The following is an 18,882-nucleotide window of genomic DNA, read 5'->3' on the forward strand; positions in this document are numbered from 1 at the left end:
CATTAGCTTTGCTAGTCGCCAGTTGAACGATGCTGAGATGAACTACACCACTACGGAGCGAGAAGGGTTGGCAATGATATATGCAGTAAGGAAATTTCGTTATTACCTCCTTGCCACCAAGTTTGTTTTCTATGTGGATCATCAAGCATTGTTGTATCTGGTAAACAAACCATGCTCCACGGGAAGAATCACACGATGGCTATTGATTCTTCTTGAGTTTGATTTCACTGTTGTTGTGAGACCTGGCAAAAAACATATTATGGGTGATCATTTGTCTCGCACACCTAATGGTGAGGCTCCTACGGGCGTTGATGATGACTTACCGGACACTTCCCTATTCATGGTGGAGACAATGCCTGAATGGAGTGAGAAGATTGTTAACTTTTTGGTTAATGGCTTTCCACCCAAGGAGCTTCGTAAAGATCTAGCTCGAAGGCTGATCAAAGAATGCGAACCCTATTGCCTGATAGCAGGGACTCTTTATAAAAAAGGAAAGGATGACGTTCTTAGGCGTTGTGCCCGAGAGGATGAGTATCTATACATTTTGCAAGAGGCACATATGGGCGTAGCCGGTGGTCACTTCTCAGGAGACTTAACTGCGCGAAAGATCTTACAATCAGGGTATTGGTGGCCCACTATGTCCCACGGCATATACTAACCTACAGACGCTCGTGAAACCTCGTCGCAATCGGAGGAGATGAAGCGGCAGGTGCCGGTGATGCTGCCCGGGAGGAGGAAGCCTGCTCTGATACCAATTGTTGGAATTAGGGTTGCAGGTATGCACACACAACTTCAAGAAGATAAGGAAGCTTGAGCACAACACAGTAGTGTATTATGAGTGCCAAAACAGAAAGATTACAAGCCCTAGAAGATAATGGGCGTATATACAATGCACGGGGGAAAAAACCTCCTAGTGAGGGAAAAAGTGCCCCGGCGGTCCTAAGTGTGTTCACACACATCACTACTATAATATGGTAACAGTATCATTAGCTCAATATTATCTTCACTCATTGCCATTTCACTCTCTCAAAGCATTTGGGTTAAATGGGAGTACAACTATCCCAATTGATCACTCAAAGTTACCTAGTTTTGTTCCTTGAGATTAGTGAGTAATTAGTGATCTCAATCTTGTTTAGCACCAAATCTAAGCTAAATTTGTTCAAATCATTGTAAGAGGATTAGAAACTACTACTGAGATACAATAAAAATCTTGGTAACACCTTCCTCATTGAGCCATGGCCACTCAAACCTTCGTGGATAAATTCAGTGGTGGTGAAGGATTCCATACATGGCAAACAAGGGTCATAAATTTACTTGTGCAAAAGGAGCTTTGGGGGTTAGTAAATGGAGAAGATCTTGAGGAAGGGAGTGATGATGGATTCAAAGCAAGGATAAAAAAAGATATAAAAGCCATGGCCATCATGTAAGAATATGGCACAGCAAAAGCAGATACAATAAGAGAAAGTACACTAGACAATGCAATAGAGAGAATGGAGAGAATTTCAAAATTCTGATTATACTAAACAAGAGACAGGTACAATATGATGGTGATGTCCACTCGTGCGCTCTAGTGTAGAGCTTAGTAGATGGCGATCTAGACAAACTCTGGATGGAGGGCATACTGAGAGTATAGGGAATATATGCACACAAGCATTGGATGCCTTTGCTTGTGCTGCCAACTATGTCCATTTTATAGTGCTATAGGTAGTATCTGAGTGAATATTCCAAGGAATATTCCCTATACCTTTTTGGACCCCAACTAATGCTTGTACCCCTCATCATCTCATAACCATCAATGGTCACAACTACGACCCCTTCCAGCATCTAAGCTGGGTTTCCACTAAAGATATGTGCACTAATGGCTTCTCCTCATAATGGGGGGCCGTACAAATGTGCACCATACATCAATGTGAGATACATGCTGAGAGGCAGGCATTGAATGTATACTAACAAATTAGGTGTCAAAAGTCCCTTCTTTTATACAATCAATACCCAAAATCATGTGTGCCAATGACTACATGGTTAAAGCTAAAAACAACCCAAGTTATAAATTGCATGTTAATTAAAACTGTGAATCCACGATTCATGCCCCCAACTCATGATTAAGGGTAGGAAGAGTATTCCATCTTACTAAATATAAAAGGAGAACACTGGCATTGACTTTTGGTGATGCCACATGGAGAGTTTTTTTAGGCATCTTCTCCTTCAAATCTACTGCCTAGTAGTGTCAGCCTCTTTTCCCCCTCATATTAAGAGAGAGAGAAGTGGATTCCTTTTTAAGAAGAAAAATCATGAAAGAACAAGGTGACATCTTCCTATGATGGTCATACAGTCCCAATTAGAGGCTTATCAACCTAGTGAAGTTTCATTCTGATCTATAATGGGAAGCCATTAAGCACACCTATGAGTAATTAATGGTACTCATGCAAAAAGGGATGATGGTAAACTATTCTTGAGCATACAAGGGTATCACTTTGAAATGGAAAAGCCACCATGCATGGAGAGCGATCAACAAGGCCACTCCAAGTAGGGGAAGTCAATAGAGATAGAAGCACCAGCCTAGGGATTATATATTGAGAGTTAGTGAACTCAAGGTCACATTTCATGGGATACAACTGGGATACCAACTTTCCTAGGGGCAGTCTTCTTTTGTGTTGGAAGATGAAAGGTGGAATCTGATATGTAGTTTACGTAAGAAGGACTTGTAAAGCAGGGCATAGAGTTTGTGGATATGATTTTGTAACTCGGTGAAGTTGGTTATAAAGTTTTTTTTGGATATATATATATATATATATAACTATTGTTCCATGTTCCAAAAAAAAATGTCAAATAGAAGAAATGATGACACTATGTGCTATGGTAATCTTCTAAAAACCAGCCTCCTAAGGTCTTGACCTTAATAATATTTGATGCAAGGCACACATTAACTAATTCCTTTAAGGAAGAAGGTTGCAGTGTTTAAACAAGGAGAAGAGGAGGCGAGCAACAGACACAGGCAGGATGGTGGAACACCCGTCCCTCGGGCTGCAGGACCACCAGCAATACAAGCCGCGGTGACTGGATGATCCATCACAACAACGATGATGACGATGATAGCCACCACCATGGCGAGAAGCTTCTTCACAGTCTCTGCGAAAAGAGGCAGCTCGATAAGGCGCTGCATGTCCTCTCCCGCATGCCCACATCCCTCTCAACCAACACCTACCTCTTCCTCCTCAAGGCATGCTGCAGGAAGAAGGCCCTCGCTCATGCCAAGCGAGTCTATGCCCATCTTACGCATCATCGGGTCCAGCTGACTGGCTTGCTCGGCGGCTACTTGGTGGTGACCCTTGCAAAATGCGGTGCCATCGATGACGCATTCCAGTTATCTTGTAAATTGCCTCACCGTAGTGTCTTCTCATGGACGGCCATGATCTCTGCTCACGTAGAATGTGGCTGCGGGCAGGAAGCCCTCAAATTGCATCAATGCATGCAAGAGGATGGTGTAGAGCCCAACGCTTTCAACAAAAAAATAATGCTTTCAATAAACTTGAAAAACTATACGAGAGAAAAAGATAATAACACCCAAGATATTGAGAAAGAAATATCAAATTGTACTTGTATTAAAAACACTTCTCATAGATTACAAGTACATTGAAACACAGGTTTACAACGCATCATATGATTTATTCAAATCATATTATCCGAGTTCAAACTGAAGGCATCACCATTATTACGAATCCTTCGTAGTACAAGTCTCAAATCCATAAGAGTGATAGGCTTCGCATGAATAGCTGCTATAACTGACCATCATGCATGAGGTCCACCGAATATACCTCGGCTGCTTCTTGAAGAGCTAGCAATGCTTGGGCTGACCATCGCTGCACATTGTTGATTGTAGAACTAAGTCTTGCATAGAACCAACCTATTACGAGACATTCACTGGAGATCTTGCAATATCTCTCTCACCAGTCTTGCAAATGGCGCCCTCGGTATGATTAAGTTTGTACTTTTCTGATACTTCCTTATTTCTCGAAGAGCAGCAGTGCCTGGTTTCCATCTATGCTTCTTGTGACGTGGCAGATGTGGATGCGTTGTACCTGTAGTAGTGTCTCCTGGATTGTCAGATTGAGTGCACTCACACTATAAGTCTTCGTTGGTATATTGACCTGGGGCTGTGTTGGGGAAGTCTTAGTAGGGTTCCTCTTAGCAGTTTGCTTGGTGCATGCCATGCCTTGAAAGCTAGAAGACTATAAAATATAAATGTCTCTCCACTTATAAGCACTTATAAGTAATAGTTAGTCAACTTTAAAAATAACACAACTGTTCACACACAAGTATGCATATACTCTCACACATAAAATCATTTAATATTATGGTTATAGTTAGTGAGATTATGGGTGATATATCACATTGGTTTACAAGCTCTATGTGAAATCCATTTTGGTTTAGTAGAGTAATACTTGCATCAATAAAAAATTACAGAGTTTCAACTTGCATTTGCTCATTTGAAACACTTGACTCTCGGGTTTTCCACTTGTTTCCCTCTCGTTCTTGAGTTCTCAACCATTCAGCATGTTTCTCTTTACCTGATGAATTCTCAAATTGTGCCTTTCTAACCTCTTATATGACTCTCTGTATTCCCTGTGATCCATTGGACATAGGTTTCTTCTCCTCTAACCTTATTACTGTCTTTCTATACCACCATAGAAGTAATTGTTTCATTGGATTGACATCATAGATTCCACCTCCATGAGCAGTTGTCTTTTGGAAAGTACATCGTGCTTGCCAGTGAGATCTCTCCATGCCTTGTGTAGACCATATCGCTAAACTTCCTTCATTTGCAAAGTAAGGACCATGAGCATGCAATATATGCTACATCAATAAACAACATAATCATAGTTAGTCTCTAAAACCATATAAATTAATTGGTAATGTCACACTTACCATGTAATGTGTTATACTACTTGAAGTCCAAGCTACAACAACTGATGCATAGAATATACCAATCACCTCCTTAAACTCCTTGGAATCATCTGGTCCAAATGTCATCTTCTGCAAAAGCACTGCCAATTTGTCATTCAAGAGCAATCCAAACATTTGCTTTTGCTACTCTAGTCTTTCCTCCATTGCTTCGATTAGGAACGGCCATATGTAACTTTTTCCATGCTTCATATTTCTCTGGTTCTGTATTAGTAGTTCTCCATTTTCATTTTGTGGTGCAGAGAGGAATTTCCTTGCTTTTGAGCCGCCAAAGCAAGACTTGCATGGTACATTGCCGTTTGCTCCGGACTAAGCATAAATATATTTATAAAATATATAGTAATGCCATTCAAACTAAGCAATGCCCTTCTCGGGGAATTCCAAAGGTTGATGTGAGCAGTACATTCAAATAATACTGAGGAAGCTCCTAGAAGTATTTGTGGACAATATCAACATAAATTCCTCATGGAAGGAGCATCTCAAGTGTCTTAGGATGATCTTAAAGATATGTAGATTTTATAGGATCTCTGAAATGTCAAAGTTGGATAGTGTAATCCTAGGACATATTGTTTCAAAATAGGGCATCTTTATTAATAATAGCATAGTTAGACTAATCGTAAAATGATCCCCATTAGAAAATTCTAAGGGAGTACAAAGATTCATGGGCCACGTAGTGTATTATACTAGATGCTTCCTTATCATGTTTGTAGACATTTCCCATCCCCTTTATCATCTCTTGATAGTGTTGATGTGGATAGAGAAATGTCATTTTCCTCTCCTACTCTCCGAAATCCAATATGGGTTTCCATGGCTTTGACGTACTTTAACCAGTGCTCATCATTTTCTCCTTATTAGAAAACCAAGTAGACATCTTCATCATTACAATTGATAGAATAAGGAAGGGTCTCTAGGGTTTCCTCTTTGATTTGTGGTTATTCAAGCTCCTCTCTTTTGGAAGTCTCATTTTTAAAATGGATCATCATGGCTATAAGTCCAAACATATAGAGTGGAAAGATTACCTGTCTATTCTTATCACAAAACATTGTGCCTCTGTACTTTTGTAAAGGATATCTATTATAGCCATGTAGAGGAGGAGGATGCAAGATACCACCAAGACTATCTCTCTCTCATCCCACCACAGCCAAGCAGAGGAGGAGGAAGACTCGAGGGTAGGTGAAGGAGGAGGAAATCGCAGGAGGTGGCTCAGGAGGGAGTAGGACTAGTGTTTATTTTTTAAGGTTGCAAAGCCCTGGGCCACGTACAATTTGACTTGCCTGTGGAAGTATAAGGATCTATGAGAGATATTGCTAGAGAAATGTTTCAAAAAAGATGTGCCTTTCACAGTGAATGTTGGAAATTTCAAAACTTGCACATGAAGGGATATATATATATATAATTGATTAATTAAATTATATGTTTTTCTAATCAAAATTACTAATTTTACCAGCCATTGAAGTTAAGGCTTATGCGGATCTCCTCATGCGGCATGCCTATAGGGTATCAACCTATCATAATTTACCCTCCAACCACTTTGGAAATTGGTGCTTCTTCTTGCTTGCAGGTTTGGGAATCTAGACTCTTGACTCCCCTCAGCCTGGCATGCAGTGTGCACACACCCTTCTAAGTACCTACACTCTTCCATTTGATAGGTCAGTTTCTTAAGTTTTTGTTAAGATATGGATACTGGATAATATATTGTTTAGACTCTGCACTATGATAGGTCGGTTTCTTACATTTTTGTTAAGCTATGGATAATGGATAATGTATTGTTTAGACTTTGCACTATGAGAGCAAGAACACAAACCTGATACTGTTCCTTCAATCCTTTTTTATAGATTAGTGGACGGATAAGGATATAAGCAGCGAAGGAGGCACAACAACTGTGGGACTTGGGTGGTGGTTCGCCAACGTCTTCAAGCATCGACTTTGAAGTTCCACGATTACCTCATCGATCAGCTCATTAACAAAGGCAAGCCAATCCATTATCCCATTATCAATTTTTACTACTAAAGTCTAAAACAAGTTTGAATTATGCTTTGCTTTCCCAAGCATTGGCGACGTGGCCTGAGCGCTAAGTGTTCCATCGTTGCCTTCTTCCGTTATTGTGTCTTGGAAGTTGTTGTGTTGATGCTCTAATGCTACACTTGCCAAACTTGGGAGGCTCTTAAAAACTTTAGGTCAATGACAGTGAAGACATAAGCATGCGGGTGTGCTTGCTTAAAATGGTGTCAATAGAGCAACAAAAAAAAACGTTTATGGAATTTAGAAATTCGGAGAGGAAAATCATTGGGAAAAAAGGTTTAATTTTTGCATGGGGTAAGATTCTATGTAGAGCACAACGGCCAGCCTATTATCACACAGTGCTGACTCCTACCCATATGATTTCCTCCTCCTTTGCCTACCCTCATGTATGGCCACAGCGTACTAGGAAACAAAAATCCTGGCATTGCAAAGAGCATTCCTGAGAGTTGAAAATATCCCAATATCACAACAGAAGAAGCACAAAATGTATTGTAATACAATCAAATATGAACTAAATCAAGACTGGCAAATTGAGCAATTGTTTAATGAATTAGGGTGAGCTTGGCCCAATATCTCTTACATCTTCTATCAAATCCATACATGCTAAAACTGGTCTATGTCAAGATCCATATGTCCCATTGCAAGGTCAACAAAAAGATCTATCTCACTAGCAATAGATTCAACATCATCATCATCATGCTGCTCGAAATCAATTCCTTCCTCAGTATCTTGGATATAGACACCTTCATCTTAATTAGTTGGTGGCATCTCCCTTATCCATCTTGTTCTTGATCCTCAGCATGTTCATTTTCGACTGACACTTTGTCCATGAGCTCTTCAACATCCCTATCTTGAAAAATTCTCTTTAAGAATGAGGAGCGACTTGTATGACATACCACCATTTCTTGTCATTTATATTCACGTGTGAAACATAACCCTATAAGAAGAAACACATCAAGTGTAAATTAAACATGCATAAGTATGATATAATAAAAGCTTATGGTTAGAATTTTACTTGTTCACAATGGCGAGGCAGCACAAATGTGTCCCTCTCTGTTTGCCAAAATGTTGTAGAATCGATTGCCATAAATCCTTTTGGATTTCTTTTCACGATTGTTTGAGTGCTTCCACACACATCCTTGATCCACTTTACATCCAATATAAAAATTTGGAATGTCATGAATCTAACCTTTAGGATGTTCTAATCATGCCACAATAATCAAGAATTGCTCCACTTTCTTGCTCAGAGTTTGCCATAATCCCATAAGCTTGGGTATTTCTCTTTGTATCTATATGTTGACTGCAGAAATGCCTTCCTTTGAGCCACCCACATGGCATTGTATACCTTATATGACCACCAACACCAAATGAAATATATTTATGATATTCATATGATGAGATTCTGCTTGAATTTAAAAAAAAAGAAAGTAGAGACACACTTACATGAGGCTCGCATCCTCTTGCATATTGCCACTCTTCTTCTGTCAGCATCTCTCCATGAGGCTCTGCAAAGTGTCACTTAAGTGACTCCCTGAAAAGTTTTTTACAAGAATCCAGAAATAAATGGCTCACGAAAAATCATAGGAGACCTCATCCACAGAGCCCGCAGCCTCTATCGCTCGCCCCCAACCTACATGGAACTCGTCCATTCATGTCGGTCCTCTACATCCTCCCTCACCCCTATCCACGCCACCTTTCTACGTGCCAAGTCTCAGTGGGGGAGAGAGAGAGAGAGAGAGAGAGAGAGAGAGAGAGAGAGAGAGAGAGATGTGTGTGTGTGTGTGTGTGTGTGTGTGTGTGTGAGTGTGTGCATGTGTGTGTGTGTGTGTGTGAGAGAGAGAGAGAGAGAGAGAGAGAGAGAGAGAGGTGTAAGAGAGTGAGAGAGAGAGAGAGAGAGAGAGAAAGAGAGGTGTGTGTGCGTGTGAGTGAGAGACCGATGTGTGTGTGCGTGTGCGTGTGAGATTGAGCACCGTCAGAGCTCTCTCCTTGTCGGCAGATTGAGCACCATTGGAGCTCTCTCCTTGGGTACATATGTACATTTTGAGGAGCTTTATTTGCCTGTCCCCTCTCCTAGAGTGCTTTCATGAAGTTCATGAAATTCATCTCCACTAAAGTGTTACCTTCAGCAAATGGTTTTGACAGTAGAAGTGTTATGTCTAGTGACTCTTTAAGCAATAGATTTAGAATCTAATGCTTTGGCTCCCTTGACCACCATGAGTTTATCTTCTAATTGGATGGAATTTATTGTGACTTTAGCCCATGTATAGCGATACCTCTAATGACTAAGCCATTATAGATCGCTTTATGTTTAACCGCATGGATCATTAGGAAATTTTGGAGGTCATTCGTAGGGCCTTGTAAGAAAATGGTCGATTTTTATTTTCTCTCTCTAGAAAAAATCTTTAAATATTAAAATAAAGAGAATGTAAAAGTCATAAAAGTGTAGTCTCTGAGCTAGAGAGGTAAATTTTCTCCCAGGCAACCGTCTTAAAGTTTGTTAGAACCTTCTTTAAAATGATACATTTGAAATTGAAAGAATAAGGTTAGTTCATGAGGATATTATTGCACGGAAGACCGTTTGGAGGAAATTAGAACTTTCATCTCCAATTTCAAAAGACAAATACAAGCCTTCTCTCACCATAACCAGTCTGCATCATATAGTATACTTACTCATTCCTAGAACACTCTAATAGAGAACAACCATGTACACTCATTCTATTGAAGAGTCCAATCATGAAAGCATTAAGAGAAAGTACCATCTGCACATTGATGTAGACAGTGCATATTCGCCCATTCAAAAATGCATAAGTGGACAACTTTGCTCTCATCAAATGTTAAAAATCATATGAGGTTCTCGGGGGGGAAGCAACACATAAACCTTTGGTGTGATGGCTCCATCTATCCTATTGACCCCTGTACTGCTTCACATCCTCCCTTTTCAAATCCCACAACTCTCTTACATTTTGCAGGTGATGGCGCCACAGGCTTACAAGAAAGAGAAAGGCATTATTCACAACGCTTAGCAAATGAACTTCTTGGCTTGTCTGGTGAATGCAAGACACAGAAAGTTAGATTGGAAGAACAAGAATGTCAAATCAATAAAGTAAGAAGTGACCTCTGCAAATATAGAGAAAAAGACACAATCATTGGACGACGCATACGAAAAAGAAAGCTCAAAAACATCAAGAACTTGAGGCTCAGCTCTGGAGGCTTGAAGAAGAGAATCCAAGCCATAAGGTAAGATTGCACTGAATGCATTCCCATTCACATGTCTTCTATGTTAGCAATTAATATTATTTTATTTGTTGGGCTTCTTTTGGGATTTACATGTTCTCTACGTTAGTAATGAGTAGTGTTGTATTTGTAGGGTTGTTATACATCCTGACAAAGAGAATATTAATCCCAATCTCAATCCAGCAAAGCAACTAAAACCATTTGTGACATCAAGAATGGCAAGAGAAATGATAAAAGAGAAGAAGTTCAAGGTGGTTCAACGAGATATAGTGGATGAATTTATAACCAACAATACAGTTTCAACCTACGGATATTCAATACGCGATGGAATCCAGAAGTCAGTGTCATCCCTCCTTGAGGCCGAAGGCATTAAAGCAAAGCCACTTCCAACACCTACAAAAGTTTGGAGACATAGGGAGGAATTAAACATAGAACAACTTCTCTATGTTGCTCACTTATACCACATTGTAGGAGAGTTTAAGGGAGAAGGTGGTAGCATATTCTACAATGAACACAACAATATATTCATGGACTTGGAGCTCTTGCAAAAGATAATGGTGGAGTTCTATGATATTACCTTTGAGGAGGTAGGAGGTGTACTTCAGTTTGTCATCAAGCTTGATGAGTGCGAGATTATCAAGGAGAAAAAGACGGAAAGGGTCACAAAATAACACTTATGAATAGGGCTCTTTGTAATTGCAGTAGGGATGATCCAAGTATTTTAGTGTGCAGTCCGAGACGAACATCTAGTGGCTAGGTTCATTTGAGGTCAAGAAAGAGGACCATGAATCATTGTTTTGGGTATTTCATCAGACACATATCCCCAATCTCATCAAAGAACAGATGAATGCAAACAGGATGAGCACTGGCTAAAGTACGTCAAAGCCATGGAAACCCATCTTGGATTTCAGAGAGTACGTGAGGAAAAGGACATTTCTCTATCCACATCAACACTATCAAGAGATGATAAAGGGGATGAAAAATGTCTACAAACATGATAAGGAAGCATCTAGTATAATATACTACATGGCCCATTGAATATTTATACTCCCTTAGAATTTTCTAATGGGGGTAATTCTACAATTAGTCTGACTATGCTATTATCAATAAAGATGCCCTATTTTGAAACAATATGTCCTTAGTAGGATTACACTATCACACATCCAAATTCGACATTTCAGAGATCCTATAAAATCTACATATCTTTAAGACCATCCTAAGACACTTGAGATGCTCCTTCCATGAGTAATTTATGTTGATATTGTCCACAAATACTTCTAGGAGCTTCCTCAGTATTATTTGAATGTACTGCTCATCAACCTTTGGAATTCCCCGAGGGCATTGCTTAGTTCGAATGGCTATATATGCACACAAAATTGGTCCAAAAAACTATAGACTTCTTTGTCTACTTTACATTCTAGTACATATCTGATGAAAGATAAAATACATTGATCCTTGATAGTGGTTTTATTGACCTTTTTGGTATTAACACAAACTCTTAGCTTGTTGTTCTTTTCGGGGTCAATGCAAACTCTTACCTTTAGACTCTTTTACAAAACAAAACAAAATGATAGATGCCCATTTGGTATGTTCAATTTTGTACAAACATTCCACTAAGATAAAAATACTCTAGCTCCTCCTAGACTTGATCTATATACCTAAGGTTCCTTGGTCACTTTCTTTGTTGGACAGGCCTAGCAATGGGGATGATATACTTGATTACTTGAGGGGGAACTCCTTTCATATCTATGTATATCCATGCAAAGATGTCCTTGAACTCTCTACAAAGATCTACGAGTTCTTTTTCCTTATCTAAGTTGAGGTCATTTCTTATGTAGACAGGTTTAGGATCCTCCCCAAGATCCACAAGATTTACTTCTTTGGTCTTAGCGAAAGATGTTATATGCTTATCATCCAAAATTAGTTTGGCTTGTTCAAATTGAATCAACTGGGCTTGTTCAAATTAAATAAAGCACTCTTCATTTTGGTAAGCCTTGAAGTTTTCGATTATCATGGAGGTCATGTTCTTCTTGCTCCTTGAAGTTTTCGGTTAGCATGGAGGTCATGTTCTTCTTGCTCCTTGAGCTATTTTTCTTCCGCCTTGACTTCCTTTGCCAAGGTTTGATTTTTGGCCTTTGTGGCAGTTCACTAGAGTTTGATAGGTCCTGTCATCCTAGGGATAGATTCATCTAGATTTGGCTCAAATAGGTTAACTGGAATTGTGATTCCCTTTGTATTTTTCTCCACCCTATGGCTCAAAAAATTCACATAAACCTTCCAAGCTTTGTGCAAGAGTCCTTAAGCTTTTGTCTTCTTTATCCTTTGGATTTTTGTGAGCTTCTCCCTATTCTTCAAGTGCAAGTACTCATAGCTTTGATACCACTATCATGGGACCTCATGTACTTCTTGTTGAAGAATTAATTAAACTCACATATACATCAAGAATAAACCATAGACTTAAATCAAATTGACAAGATTGAGAATAGCATAAAATAAAACATAAGATAGAGTAAACATCACCATTAAGACACTGTTGGGTGCCACCTCCCCCCTCATACGTGTAGCTCCCACTTCCACGAGATGAGTGTTTTGAGATTTGTATTTAATATGTAGCCCAAGAAGCTAATAATAGTTGTGTGTACAAATTTTGGCTTGCTTTTTCACTTTTACAAAAATAGCTCAAGCACTAGAGCTTGTTCACACACTAAGTGTAAATAACAAAAACTCTTCCAACACATGTGCTAATAATATAGCAATGCCATGCACAAGCGTGCATAAATAATATGTACAATCATTTGGCACATGGCCAATAAAATAATAATAATCCGAGATGATATAGACAAGATCCTCCATGTGTGACATGTGCACTGCTTATCACCTATCTCTCACAAACTTAAACACATTAGTTGTTCCAATTAATTGCTACCTCCACAATAATTAATCCCAATATGAAACATTAATAGGAACAAACATAGCACACACTCACCACTTGTTACACTTGATGAGAGTATCATTTTACACAGCATCTAGCATGGCGTGTATTACCACTTGTTACACTTCAATTAGCATGACACATCATCGCATAAACAACTTGTTACACTTTGACTCTGTGCAATTGTCTAGCATAGTCCACTTGTTTCACTTTGACCACACATAATTGTCAAGCATGGCAACACTTGTTACAACTCAACAGCATACACCCATCAAGCATGGTCTCAAGCTACATACCAATAACACTAGGTAACTAGTATTTAATACGGGGTCACCCACGATGCCAATTCACTTTTCGAGCATCCCCATTTAAGTAAAGGGTGAACATTATGTAACAGTAAACCATAATTGGGGGAAAAAATAAAAAATAAAAAGCAACAGATAAAAAGTAAAAAAAGTTTAAGAAAAAGAGAGAAAAAGTTAAGGGAAAAGGGAAAAGATAGGTTAGAAAAACAAATATGGGAAATTTAAAAAAAAATCAAAGCTAAAAGTTCTAGAAACCCATTTTAGGGTGTGGAGATCACATTGGTGCAACCTGTACAACAGCCTCAAAAAATTAAATTTTGTATAGTGAATTCACAAATTGGTGCCTGGGGATCTCAAGAAAGTGCATACCCAAACTTTTCCAAGGTGTCTTGAACTATCTGAAACCTATTTTGGACAAGTTTTCTCAACAAAAGGAAAATTTTAAAGAAATCAATTTTCAAACTTCTTGGATTGTAGTAAGCCCAGATTCTCATGCACTTACAATCTGGACATGTATTAGAGGCCTATTTAGATGATAGTGTGTTTATTGAGCTAGGTGTATACCAGTCTCCACTAGGCTCTCGACCTTCGATATCAGAACCCAATTTAGCATTGTACTCTAATATTTCATTTGACTTCGAGTCAATGGAAGGATGCCCAGTCACCCAAGAAGTGAGAACCCTAACCAAGCTTTACCAACCTGGCTAGCCACCACTCTTTCTGATCACGTAGCTAGCTACCTTAGAGATTAGGTCTCAACTGTTACGTTTGAACCAAACCTTACTACATACCAACTACATGATGGAGGAGTTAAGGTAAAATCTAGAGAGGCACTTGGTGTAGTCTCATCCTTATAAGGACGGAGCTTTCATGTTGATATCCCTATCCATGCACCTTCACCAACTGTGACCATTGACCCATGTCCCCCTGCATAAGTGCCTACGCCTAACTAGCAGAACATTAGAAGAAGTGCAGGAAGTATACGCAATTATTAAGGTTGCTAGAGCCAAAAAACATGAGACTTTGCAATTGGCACAACAACGATTAGTAGCCTTAATAGCTCAGTATACCCAAAGTCAATCCTAAGCCAAGACCACACAAGTAATGCCCGATAGCCTAGATATATGTAATAACATTGCATCTACCTTTGTGCATGTTTTGGACCAACGTCTTCTTACAGAAGACTAGGACTATGATGTGGCGATAGAAACCCTTGTGTATTTAGGCACAGCTCAAATCTACAGTGTTAGTTGGAAAAATATTATTCAATTAGTCTCTAGGGACATAACAGAGGAGGAACACTTGTAGGGCATCTGCGATTACATACATAGGATCATCGAACATGAAAGGATCCAAAGACTTGTGATGCAAGTGGGGATATCCAAAGAAAGAGTGCCCATAATAAGGGAAATGGTAACACTCCATGTGAGCTCGATGGATCCTACTTTTATATTATCAGCTGGCTATACCATGGACCCACCCCCATCTTCTATCCCACAAAACCATGTAGGACTCAAGAGCATTCTAGCACAAGATTTACATTCCTAGATCCTAGAGCTACCCCTAACCAAGACATTGCTAGAACACTACTTGGTTGAGTGGTAAACTGACATATCATAATTACCTTTAAGCCATAGGCCCACAACCATGGTAGAAACCACCCCACTTTCCTCCCTCCAGCTTGGCATATCTACTATGGCCATTTTGAGAGGATCATCAGCTTCACATAAACCATTTGTCACATGTTATTCTAGTGCCCCCATGACACATCCATTTCCTAAAGTCATTCAGTGCGCTACCAACTCTGGTTGTTGTGAGACCGATTGTACTTAATTCCCACATGACTACAGCACCTATTGGGGTACCAATAGGACACACACCTTATGCTACACATTTAGCTCCACCTAGATTTAGACCAACGTATCCTCATGCAGTGCCATGTGTTACACTTGCAGTTGTTGCACCTGTTGTGCCACCACAGACCCAGTTGCTTTTGTGCACAAGCCCAGTTGCTTTTGTGCACAAGCCCTAGAAAGAGCAACAGTTGAGAGCATAGTGTCTGTTATGAGAGATGGGGAAGTCGACATAGCTATTGAAAGGCCGTCCAAATAGCCAAGCTAGCCGAGAGGTTCAATGTAAATGGTAATCCTATGAGACATCTAGAGGTATTTGATCAAGTGTGTGAGGCCCTAGGAGAACAAAATGAGGTTGCAAAGACTAATTCCTTTAGTTTAATGTTAGACGGTAAGGCTGGGTATTGGTACATAACTCTCAAGGTCGAGTAATGCTTGAACTTCACCACTCTTAGGAGATTGTTCTTAAAGCAATTTGTGCATGAAGGAGTCTTAGAGGGTGTAGCTTCACAGCTGCACAAAGTAGAGACAGAAGAAGAGTCGTCGATATGAGATTTCATTAGACAGCTCAAGCATTTGAACTCTCATTGCCTTCTGCATAAACGCTATTCGAATAATCAACTACTTGATAGATTCCATTAGGACATTTTGGAGGTCATTCGTAGGGCCTTTTAGTAGAGAGAGAGAAAAAGGAGCGCATCCAATCAGGAAGAAGGCAACGTTATGTTGAAAAATAGGTTATTTATTTTTTCTTAATCCAAAAACTCTTCCTTCTCATGTCAAAATGTACTCTACTTACACTTGATAGTCACTTTTCACACCCGAATGCATTAAACACACCTACACTTTTATGGGAAGTGAAACTTCTATTTGAATCCATGTATTAAATACACCTTTTTGCAAAGGAGGGAAAATTCCCCCCCTCTCAAACTTCCTCTTGGCCTTAAACAATATCTCACGCTCTTTTCATTTCCTCTACCATTTTCTGAAGCTTCAGGCTTTTGTACTCCATTCCTTCTTGAAAAGATGGGTAGCGAATCTCGTTTTATATCATGCCCCACTAATGCCATCATAGATGATTCAATTCCTAGGGCAAGGAGACCAAGATCAAAAGTGTTTGCTATACTTGTATCCAACTCTCTCAATGAACAAAATCACTGGACTGAAGTGTTGATCACCAAGGGCACATGGGTCATTATTTTATGCAGTCAAGGAAGAAAAGAAAGACAAGCAACAAGAATACATTTAGGGCGTCATGGAAAGGAAGAGTAAAAGACTTCAAGATAGAGACTGGAAGGACAACCATCAAGGAAGTCTTAGTGCAGCATATATATATGCATAATGAGCTTGTGCTTGAGAATCTAGATGACATAAAATTGCCCTCGCTAGACAAAACTGTAAGTAAATCTATCGCTTGTCAATCTTTCATTTTCTCATAATGGTCTAATGAACTATGTAAATTGTCCTCGTCTATGGTTGCAGATGTGTACCCCTCATCATATGAGGAGTGGGAGCCAGTTCAGTGCATCATTAGAATTATGAATGTGGTTTACGCACGCACTGGTCGGCTACAGTATGAGGGAAGGACCAACAAAAGCCTTGTAGATACAGGAATCTTTTTCTATGATCATTTCTACCATCTGCTCTACAAGAAACACAATCGGCCACTTGGAAGAGCTACCTAAGCTGAGTGGAACTACATGGATTGGTATATCCCAGACCCCTCAGTAATGGAGTCAGCAAAGAGCAAGCTCTTCAAGGATGTGCAACGCTCCCTACGAGGGAGCATTCTAACTCGTGTAGTAAAATTTATTGTAATTAGTGTGTTTGTGGAACTTTTTAGCTTATTTCAGGTGAAGATAGCGAGGACCATGCTTGTTTGCAAAGATTTGGACACATTCCTCTTAGCAAGGCTTCTTTGATAAGGGATGGCTGAGTAAAGTTTTTGACGATATCCAATTTAACATTGCACTGGAGATAGTAGTTGCGAAGTACATGATTGCAACTCAAACTTTTTTCTTGTCCTTCTGGTATAGCACGTCCCTTTACATCAATGGAGAGTTGGTACCAATGGATCAGGAAGCCGCAAGTGCAATGGACGACAAAGTCATAGACATTGAAGTGATTGATGAAGCTTCAACACTGGTGATAATTGTTTCTATACAAGGAAAATGTAATTTACAACAGCTACGGAAGGATATTGTCAAACAATCCTTGCAAGACACACCAGCACACTTTAATTTCATTCACAATGGAAGAAAGGAGCGACTAATACAATAATGTAAAGAATTGGGTAACACAGTCAAGATCATTCCTACTTGACAATACCCACTCCAATGTACTCTTTTGACATAATTAATCAAGTCTATCTTGTTAATGACACATCTACTTGACATTACAAATTTGAATGTACTCTTTTACCATAATTAATCAAGAGCCTTTTGTTCGATGCAGTACTTTCAAAAAATAATACAATGTATACTATTTTCCAAGACATATTACTTAAGTGAGAATAGAATAGTTGAAAACATTACATTACAAAAAAGGATTTCTCATTACATAATCTTGTACATAGTCTTTTGATTTGTACAATCCATCTAAATATGGAATCAATTGTTCTTCCAAATAAACATCATCTGCATTACCTTCGAAAGGAAAGGTTGATATCCATGTTCCCATGGGATTGTACATAGCCTTCTCAGGGGTATCATCAATTAATAATGTATTTGTGGGACTATATGGGCGTTGGATATCCACATAGCACTTCATAAGTAAGGGTACCCCACGTTTGTTGGGATGAAAAACACATGGGTCAATGTAACAGTGCCTTTGGTCATATGCGAAATACAATTCTGTTTCCTCAATCTTAGATTCTCTCAAAACTAGCATGACAAGAGGCCTCAAATTATGCGTCATCATTGAGGACCATATGGCCAATCTAAAGTGCTTAGTTACAAAGTTGATAAATTGATACAGTTTGGGCCTTAGCATGACATGCATTTCTTTGACTTTGTAATTCCCTATAGCACTTGGTCCAAAGCTCTTGGGCTGTCTTTTGAGCAGCAATCCATTAACATCCAAGATAATAAGCCTCCTCGATGTCTGGAACCATTATTGACATGATTCTAATCAGTCTGAATATGATTGAAGCTTATAATCATTGTTAAGGGTTAAAAACAGCTAATAGAAACAATACTTAAAATTGAGTTGGTTACATTACATCAGGTAAATTAGGCTTGGGAGCTTCATCAAGCTTGGGATCCTCACTAGCCTTGGCATCCTCATCAGAGACTTAGGTTCTTCACTGTTTGCCTCCCTACTAGGTCTTGCCTCGGACTCTGCAGTGTGCTTCTCGTCTGTTTTCTCTTCAGGCTTCGGCTTTGCCTCTTCAACTTGCTCTACCTCATCGGCCTTGGGATGTTCAATGTTAACCTCCACATTGGACCTTGGCTCTGCCTCTATGTGCTCAGAGGGCTTTGCCTCGTCTCCTACAGCCTGAAGGAGCACCTTGACGTCTGCAGGATCGAGAAATTTCGACTGGTTCTCCTCGGACATCTCTGTGCTATTCTTTAAT

Source organism: Cibotium barometz, chromosome 8, assembly GCF_041138505.1.
Source record: "Cibotium barometz isolate CiBa-2024 chromosome 8, ASM4113850v1, whole genome shotgun sequence".
NCBI classification, from domain to species: Eukaryota; Viridiplantae; Streptophyta; class Polypodiopsida; order Cyatheales; family Cibotiaceae; genus Cibotium; species Cibotium barometz.